Genomic DNA, 8848 nt, shown 5'->3' with positions numbered 1-8848 from the left:
ATTTGCCTCATTGCAGCAAACGGCAGCCTGTTTCAGTTTCAGCACAGCCTGATTGATTAGCACAAGAAAAAAAAAATTGCCTTTGCCTGCCAGCAATTTGCCTCTTTGCAGCAAAAAGCAAACAGTGGAGGCCAAAAATGGGGCGTGCGGAGGCGGCAATAGGCAATAGCAGTCCCTGCAGCCTGAAACAGCTGATGGTCGGGAGGCCGATCCAACCGACAATCAGCTGCTTGTGCTAATCAGGCTGTGCTGAAGCTGAAACGGGCTGTTGGCCGTTTGCTGCAAGGAGACAAATTGCTGGCAGGCAGAGGCGGATGGGCGGGGCTACATTCGGTGTATAACACGCACCCAAATGTTTTCACCCTTTTTTAGGGGGGAATAAAGTGCATCTTATACTCCGAAAAATACGGTACATAAGTAGGTGGGAATATAATTCTTGGGAGTTTTTAACTCAACCCACATTTTTGTCCGCTGGTCTTTTCTCCATATCTCAAAAGGTTTTCCATAGTAGCTAATATACAACCATGGTTTTTAGTCTCCGTTGGAAGGGTTACAGGGTCGTGGCATCAAAGAGAAATGGAAAGAAAAGGAAGAGCAGAAGACATTCAAACTCTGGCCTTTTTCATATCATGATCTCCTAGAAACTGGCTTTAGGAAAATGATGGAGACCAGATGGGGCGGTTCCTTCCAAGAGGAAAATGGGACACACCCAGTCCTCTATCTTGCTCCCTTGGTTGCTTTTTAGGAAAAAGACTTGCCCTGGTCCACATTAAAGTTCCTGTTGTTGTTATTAGTTGCGAAGTCATGTCCGACCCATCGAGACCCCATGGACAATGTTCCTCCAGGCCTTCCTGTCCTCTACCATCCTCTGGGACCATTGAAGCTCCCATTGACTACTTCAGTGACTCCATCCAGCCCCCTCGTTCTCTGTCGTCCCTTTCTTCTTTTGCCCTCCATCTTTCCCAGCATTTGGCTCTTCTCCAGGGAGTCCTTCCTTCTCATTAGGTGGCCAAAGGATTTGAGTTTCCTCTTCAGGATCTGGCCTTCTAAAGGGCAGTCAGAGTTGATCTCCTCTAGGACCGACTGGTTGGATCGCTTTGCAGTCCAAGGGACTTGCAGGAGTTTTCTCCAACACCAGAGTTCAAAGGCCTCCATTTTTTGGCGCTCAGCCTTCCTTCTGGTCCAACTTTCACAGCCATCCATTGCAACTGGGAGAACCATGGCTATGACTATACGCACTTTTGTTGGCAGGGTGATGTCTCTGCTTTTTAGTACGCTGTCTAGATTTGCCATAGCTTTCCTCCGCGGGATCTTCAAGGTTCTGCTGTAATTTGTTCCCAAAGGGCCTCTGGTGGCTCAGACTGGTAAGACAGTCTGTTATTAACAGCAGCTGCTTGCAATTACTGCAGGTTCAAGTCCCACCAGGCCCAAGGTTGACTCAGCCTTCCATCCCCTTTATAAGGTAGGTAAAATGAGGACCCAGATTGTTGGGGGCAATAAGTTAACTTTGTATATAAATATACAAATAAGATGAAGACTATTGCTTGACATAGTGTAAGCCGCCCTGAGTCTTCGGAGAAGGGCGGGATATAAATGCAAATAAATAAAATAAATAATGATATTCACAATCAAATATTTTATATCTCTAGTATATATCTCAGGTATAATTCCCAACAGAAAGACTTCTGGCTTAAAGACAATATGTTTTTTGATCATTTTTTTCCAACCACGTGTATATTTTAGTCCAGTATCTTTTCGCTTCGACGCATGTCCACCGACGCATGTGGTAATATGATCCAGCTGTCTGATGACATTTCCAACATTTTTCAATTTGTCCTTAAACATTCTAGCAATTCTTGTCGGGGGTAAATGCCACCTGTAAAACATCTTATACATAGAATCATCTATTGCAAGGTCCTTCCTGTTAAAGACTACTTCAGCTTCAATCACAACAGTACAAGAGCAAACAATAGATTTAAACTTAATGTGAACCGCTCCAATCTTGATTGCAGAAAATATGACTTCAGTAACAGAGTTGTTAATGCCTGGAATGCACTACCTGACTCTGTGGTCTCTTCCCAAAATCCCCAAAGCTTTAACCAAAAACTGTCTACTATTGACCTCACCCCATTCCTAAGAGGTCCGTAAGGGGTGTGCATAAGAGCACAAACGTACCTACCATTCCTGTCCTATTGTTTTCTTTCATTATATCCAATTAATATAGTTATTGTTATATATAATATAGTTATATATATATATATATATATATATATATATATATATATATATATATATATATATATGCTTCTATATTATATAGTTACTTTCATGCTTATGCTTATGTATACTATTGTGACTAAATAAATAAATAAATAAATAAATAAATAAAAATTCTCTTTGAATCCCTTCCTCGAGACTGAAAGAAGTTTGAGAAAACTTGGGCAGCTGCAGATACAGGCCGTCCTCGATGTACGACCACAACCGAGCCCCAAGTTTCTGCTGTTAAAGAGAGACATTTGTTAGGTGCGTTTTGCCCTGTTTTACGACCTTACTGGCCACCGTCGTTCAGTGAATCATTGCCATTGATTCACTTAGCAACACGGTCGCTAAGTGACTCTGGCTTCCCCCGTTGACTTTGCATGTCAGACGGACGCAAAAGGGGATCACGTGAACCTTGGGAACACAGCAACGGTCGTAAGTATGAACCAATTGCCGAGTATCTGAATTTTGATCCCAGGATCACGGGGGAGGCTACCAAGGTTGTGCGTGTGAAAAACGGTCCCATTTTTTTTCAGTGCCGTCGAACGGTCACTAAATGAATCGTTTTAAGTCGAGGACTACCTGCAACACGGAGAGACGGAACTAAGGAGAAGAGGTGAGCAGAGCCACCTGGCTAGGTGGCTCAGTGGCTAATCCCTACTACAATTCTCCTGCGTGAGCAGTGGGTTGGGCTAGATGACCTCCAAGGTCCCTTCCGACTCTGATACTGTTACTGAGTCACCCCATTCCTGGGTCACCTTGTCATTCAATCCTCGTGAGAACATCTCACACTCCACCCAGGGCAGTTTCACTGCTGTTTTGTCCCCCTCGGAGAGAAATTTCATCGGACAATTCGCTTTTATTCAGACCAGGGAACTGGGAAGGAGGAGAAAGCAGGACAGTTTCTCTTCCTGGTACGAGGGGAAACAAAGGCAGCCCTTCATGTTGCGAAGGCTGACGCACAAAGGCTCCCATTCTCCTGCCCAGGGAGAGTTATTATGCCACTTGGGCTGGGCGCCCTCGGAGTCCCCTGCCAAATGGGTCCCGTCTGCGGTGGAGAGACGCAGGAATGGGGGTCAGGGCACACCGCGTGTTTTCCAGCCTCCCCTGCAGGTCTTCAAAGGAAGAAGGGAGGGGAGAGGGGAGAAATGGAGGAGGGAGGGAGGAAGGAAGGAAAGAGTTGGGAATGAGAAACGGAAGGAGGAAGGAAGGAGGGAGAAGAAGGAAGGAAGGAAGGAAGGAAGGAAGGAAGGAAGGAAGGAAGGAAGGAAAGAGTTGGGAATGAGGGAGGAAGGAAGGAAGGAGAAAAAGAAGGAAGGAAGGAAGGAAAGAGATGGGAATGAGAAGAAGGGAAGGAGGGAAGGAAGGAAGGAGATGGGAATGAGAAGAAAGGAGGGAGGGAGGGAGGAAGGAGAAAAAGGAAGGAAGGAAGGAAGGAAGGAAGGAAGGAAGGAAGGAAGGAAGGAAGGAAGGAAGGATATGGGAATGAGAAGAAGGAGGAGGAAGGAGGAGGAAGGAAGGAAGGAAAGAGATGAGAATGAGAAGATGGGAGGGAGGAAGGGAGGAAAGAGAAGAAGGAAGGAAAAAGTTGGGAATGAGGGAGGAAGGAAGGAAGGAGAAAAAGAAGGAAGGAAGGAAGGAAAGAGATGGGAATGAGAAGAAGGGAGGGAGGGAAGGAGGGAAGGGAGGAAGGAAGGAGATGGGAATGAGAAGAGGGGGGGGGGGGGGGGAGGGAGGAGGGAAGGAAGGAAGCAGAAAAAGGAAGGAAGGAAGAAAGGAAGGAAAGAGATGGGAATGAGAAGAAGTGAGGGAGGGAGCGAGGAAGGAAGGAAGGAAGGAGGGAGAAAAGGAAGGAAGGAAAGAAAGAAAGGGAGGGAGAAGGAAGGAGGGAGAAAAGGAAGGAAGGAAGGAAGGAAGGAAAGAGGGAGGGAGGGAGAATAAGAAGGAAGGAGGGAAGGAAGGAAGGAGATGGGAATGAGAAGAAGGGAGGGAGGAAGGAAGGAAGGAAAAAAAGGAGGGAGGGAAGGAAGGAAGGAAGGAGGTATTGGAAGGGAAGAAGGAATAACAGAATACACCATTGAAAGGGACCTTGGATGGTCTTCTAATCCAACCCCTGCTCAAGGAGGAGACCCTATATACTGTTCCAGACAAAAGGCTGTCCAGTCTCTTTTTGAAAGCCTCCAGAGATGACAAGACATTCCATCGGTTGATTGTTCCCTCAGGAAATTTCTCCTCAGTTCTAAGTTGCTTTTCTCCTTGATGAGTTTCCATCCGTTGCTTCTTGTCCTGCCCTCCTCAGGCGCTTGGGGAAATAGCTTGACACCCCCCCCCCCATTCTTTGTGGCAGCCCCTCAAAAATTGGAAGGTTGCTATTGGGTCCCGTCCCCCCCCACCGCCGCCTGGTCCTTCTTTTCACTAGACCAGACATACCCAGTTCCTGCAACCGTTCTTCGGAATCGCTGTATGAATGAGAAGAGGGCCATAAACGTTGAATAAATAAAACTAGGTTGTGGTAAGCTGGAAGGTGGGTGGGGGGCTTGTTTGGGGGCTTCTAATGTGGGGCAAACACATTTTGGTGGCAGTTTGGGGTCCATTCATGAACAAAAGCAGGCGGGATGGACAGACCATAGATCAGGAATAGAATGAAGAAATTCTGTGGTCATCTAACCAGGGACCCAGTGGCTCAGTGGCTAAGATGCTGAGCTTCTCAATCGAAAGGTCGGCAGTTCAGCAGTTCAACTCCCTAGCGCCACCTAACGAGGTGAGCTCCCATTACTTCTCCCAGCTTCTGCCAACCTAGCAGTTCGAAAGCACGTAAAAATGCAAGTAGAAAAATAGGAACCACCTTTGGTGGGAAGGGAAGAGCGTTCCGTGCGCCTTTGGCGTTGAGTCATGCCGGCCACATGACCACGGAGACGTCTTTGGACAGCACTGGCTCTTCGGCTTTGAAACGGAGATGAGCACTGCCCCCTAGAGTCGGGAACGACTAGCACGTATGTGCAAGGAGAACCTTTTATGATCATCTATTAACAAAAAATGTATGACTGCTCATTAATTAATTAATTAATTAATGAAGAATTAATGAAGAAACTATGGCCAGTCAGTAATATATCAATGAAGGAACTACATCTGGTCCTTAATCAAAAAAAAAATTTTTTTTCGTGAATTAAATTTAAAAAATGGCCGTTTATGAATGAAGCAACGACAAGTGGTCATTCATTAAATAATAAAGCATTTATTATTAATGAAGAAACTCCAGCGGTCATGAACTGACACATTAGGAGTGGCCAACTGGCCATTAATTAATGAAGAAACTATGAGTGGTCATTAATGAATTGAGAAATTACAACTGGTTGTTAACTGGTTAATTAACACAGGTCTCCCCCCTCATTCTCCTTCACTGGTGCAGGAGGTCCAGATGGCCAGAAGAAGATGGGGCTACCAATCTCAGGTGCTCATCCCGGCCCATCCTGAGTTCGAATCCAGCCCTCTGGGCACCAACCCTGCCCTTCAGGATTTCACCCACCAGCTGGTCTGCGTGGAACACGAACTGGAGCACTTCCTGAGCGAGGTGAGAAACTAGCAGGGCACCCTGGGGGCCAAGGCAGGGAAGGAGAGGGACCCCCCCCCCCCGAATCTGAAGAATTGGGGTTCGGACAAACTGTGCACCATCCTCTATGAAATTGGAGACAGCGAGCAGTCAGACCCAGTGTGGAACGCAAGAGGAAGCTCAAATAGAGAAGGGAGAACTGTGAAACTTCAAGGTGTGCCCAGTGGGTGGATGGCAGCCGGAATGAAGGGGGCTCAAGAATAACTGTTATTATTTGTCTTGTGACATTTATTAGGAATAAATTATGAAGCAAATCGAGTCGAATCCAGGTAGACTTCTTCCGTGTGCCGAAGTTGGATGTGGTGCCAGGTTGTTGGGACTGGTGACAAGAGATGCCCTCATGGGTTGCCGTGTGTTCAGAGGGTCTCCTAGATGCTCATGGTCCATTTATTTTCATTTATTTTTGTTTTGACGGGTCTGTTGGGGAAAGTCAGCTGCCCGCAGCCATCTGGAGTCAGGGAGCCTCTAAATCGGTGTTTCTCCAACTTGGCGACTTTGAGATGTGGGGACTTCAACTCCCAGAATTCCCAGCCAGCATGCCCAGATTACTTCGGTCTGGATTCATGAGTTGTTGGTTGACACAGCAGAGGACTTGTGGCTCATTCAGCAGTTGCCGGGTGAAATGGTTTGGGTCCCTCTTCAGTCGTTGACTTCAGATCACGCAATGGAGGGAGGGGGGGACTGTCAGTCCTGCCCCAGTCTGATCACCCAAGGAAGTAAAACCCTCGACTCCCTTTGGTTGAAGTGAAAGGCACGTTTACTGACAGACGCTCATCGCAGGAGAGTCATGCAGAATCTGAACTTCCAGCGCGTCAATTCAGCATTAACTGCTTGGTTCCCCCAACCCTCCCCCCATAGTCCATCCAAGGGCTGGGATGTTTTGGGAAGCGCTGAGGTGTTTAAGCTGAGGTGAAATTCCGCTTTCAGGTTTTGCGGCCTTGAAGATGCTGGCATAGGCTGGATTCCAAACCGCTCTGTTCTTCCTCACCTGTCAATCCCCTGCTCCCAATTTCCCATCGTAAAGACACACACCTCTATGGCCCATTTGTTCCCAACTCCCTTTCTGCGGTTCATGGCAGACTGTGAGGCGCCAAGCCGAAGGTGATGGATCTGACAGGACACTGGTCTGCGTGGGGGCCGAGAGGGCCTTTGTCCAGCCTCATCGTGGTCTTTAACCAGGACGCAATGCGCTGGTGGGGGGCTTCCTTCTTCGTCATACGTTGCTCTTTTTTCCTTCCGTTCAATTCACGGAGACTGTCTGAACAAGTCCGGTCTCTTTTCTTGGAGAGGTTTTGGAGAACTGGTTTGCCATTGCCTCCTTCCTAGGGCTGAGAAAGAATGGTTGGCCTAAGGCCACTGAGATGGCCTTCTGCCAGAGGGAGGGAGGGAAGAAGGTTGGGTGGAAAGAAGGAAAAAACCAAAGGGAGAGAGGGAGGAAAGGAAGGAGGGAGGGAGAAACCGAAGGAAAGAGGGAGAGAAAGGAAGGAAGGAAGGAAGGAAGGAAGGAAGGAAGGAAGGAAGGAAGGAAGGAAGGAAGGAAGGAAGGAAGGAAAGGCTTTGGTACCTATTGGGGGACTAGAACTCACCATCTCCTAGTGCTAGGTCCAAAGTGACACAGCCGTCTCTCATGAGGATTCCAGGATCAAAACTCACCAGGCCTATTGCAGGAAAAGAAATAATCCTTTTTTGGTTATTGGTCCAAAGTCACCAAGCCAGCTGTTGTGAGAATTGAACAATTCGCCTACTCCTTGCCGTTAGCCCACACGGTCAGTTCTGCGTATTGCAGGACAAGAACTCACCGTGCATCTTGCAGGAAAGGAAGTCACCGTCTCTCGGTTGTTTGTCCCAAAGTGACACAGCTGCCCATCATGAGTATTGAACAATCAGAGCTCACCGACCGTCGATTATCCTAACTTCACAACCCCTTTGCACCTAGCAAGATAATCCACAGATACTCAGAGAAACTGCAGGCGTTTCACAAGGTCAGAGGGAGAGAAAATTCTGCTCATTTCTTAAGAAAATATAAAAATTGGGCAAAAGGAATTGTGTGAAAAATCCTCCCCCTCCCCCCACCTGCAAGGATGAGCTCCCAGCGTGTACCGACAATTACGAAGCTGTTTTTTTTTATAAGATTCCACAAAAAATTACCTTCTCTTGGTTCCGGGCCCAAAGTCACAAACCTGGCTGTCCCGTGTCATATTCGACAACTCTTCGTCGATTCCTGCTGATTCCTGCAAAGAGAAGACCCTGGCTGCCTCGCGTAAGAATATAAAATACTCACCATCACAAACCTGGCTGTCCCGTGTCATATCCTACAAGTCTTCGCTGAATTCTTCTGATTCCTGCAAAGGGAAGACCCTGGCTGCCTCATGTAACAATATAAAATACTCACCATCACAAACCTGGCTGTCCCGTGTCATATCCGACAAATCTTTGCTGATTTCTTCTGATTCCTGCAAAGGGAAGACCCTGGCTTTCTCGCGTAATAATGTTAAATACTCACCATCACAAACCTGGCTGTCCTGTGTCATATCCCACAAGTCTTCGCAGATTCCTGCTGATTCCTGCTGATTCCTGCAAAGGGAAGACCCTGGGTGTCTTGCGTAATAATGTAAAATACTCACCATCACAAACCTGGCTGTCCCGTGTCATATCCTACAAGTCTTCGCTGAATTCTTCTGATTCCTGCAAAGGGAAGACCCTGGCTGCCTCGCGTAACAATATAAAATACTCACCATCACAAACCTGGCTGTCCCGTGTCCTTTCCGACAAGTCTTCGCTGATTTCTTCTGATTCCTGCAAAGGGAAGACCCTGGCTGCCTCGCGTAACAATATAAAATACTCACCATCACAAACCTGGCTGTCCCGTGTCATATCCGACAAGTCTTCGCTGAATTCTTCTGATTCCTGCAAAGGGAAGACCCTGGCTGCCTCGCGTAACAATATAAAATACTCACCATCACAAACCTGGCTGTACCA

General features: G+C 47.3%; 1 long non-coding RNA gene across 1 annotated transcript; it reads right to left on the bottom strand.

Moving 5' to 3' along the window:
* Positions 1–5620: 5620 nt before the first annotated feature.
* On the bottom strand, positions 5621–8116 carry LOC131186515 (uncharacterized). The gene is made up of 3 exons (XR_009152379.1): positions 7669–8116; positions 7456–7527; positions 5621–7197 (listed from the first exon to the last, which is right to left on the bottom strand). It is a non-coding gene; the product is annotated as an uncharacterized LOC131186515 (long non-coding RNA).
* Positions 8117–8848: the final 732 nt, after the last annotated feature.

This window comes from Ahaetulla prasina, chromosome 17, assembly GCF_028640845.1.
Source record: "Ahaetulla prasina isolate Xishuangbanna chromosome 17, ASM2864084v1, whole genome shotgun sequence".
Taxonomy (NCBI): domain Eukaryota; kingdom Metazoa; phylum Chordata; class Lepidosauria; order Squamata; family Colubridae; genus Ahaetulla; species Ahaetulla prasina.
This window is presented reverse-complemented; position numbering and strand designations above follow the sequence as displayed.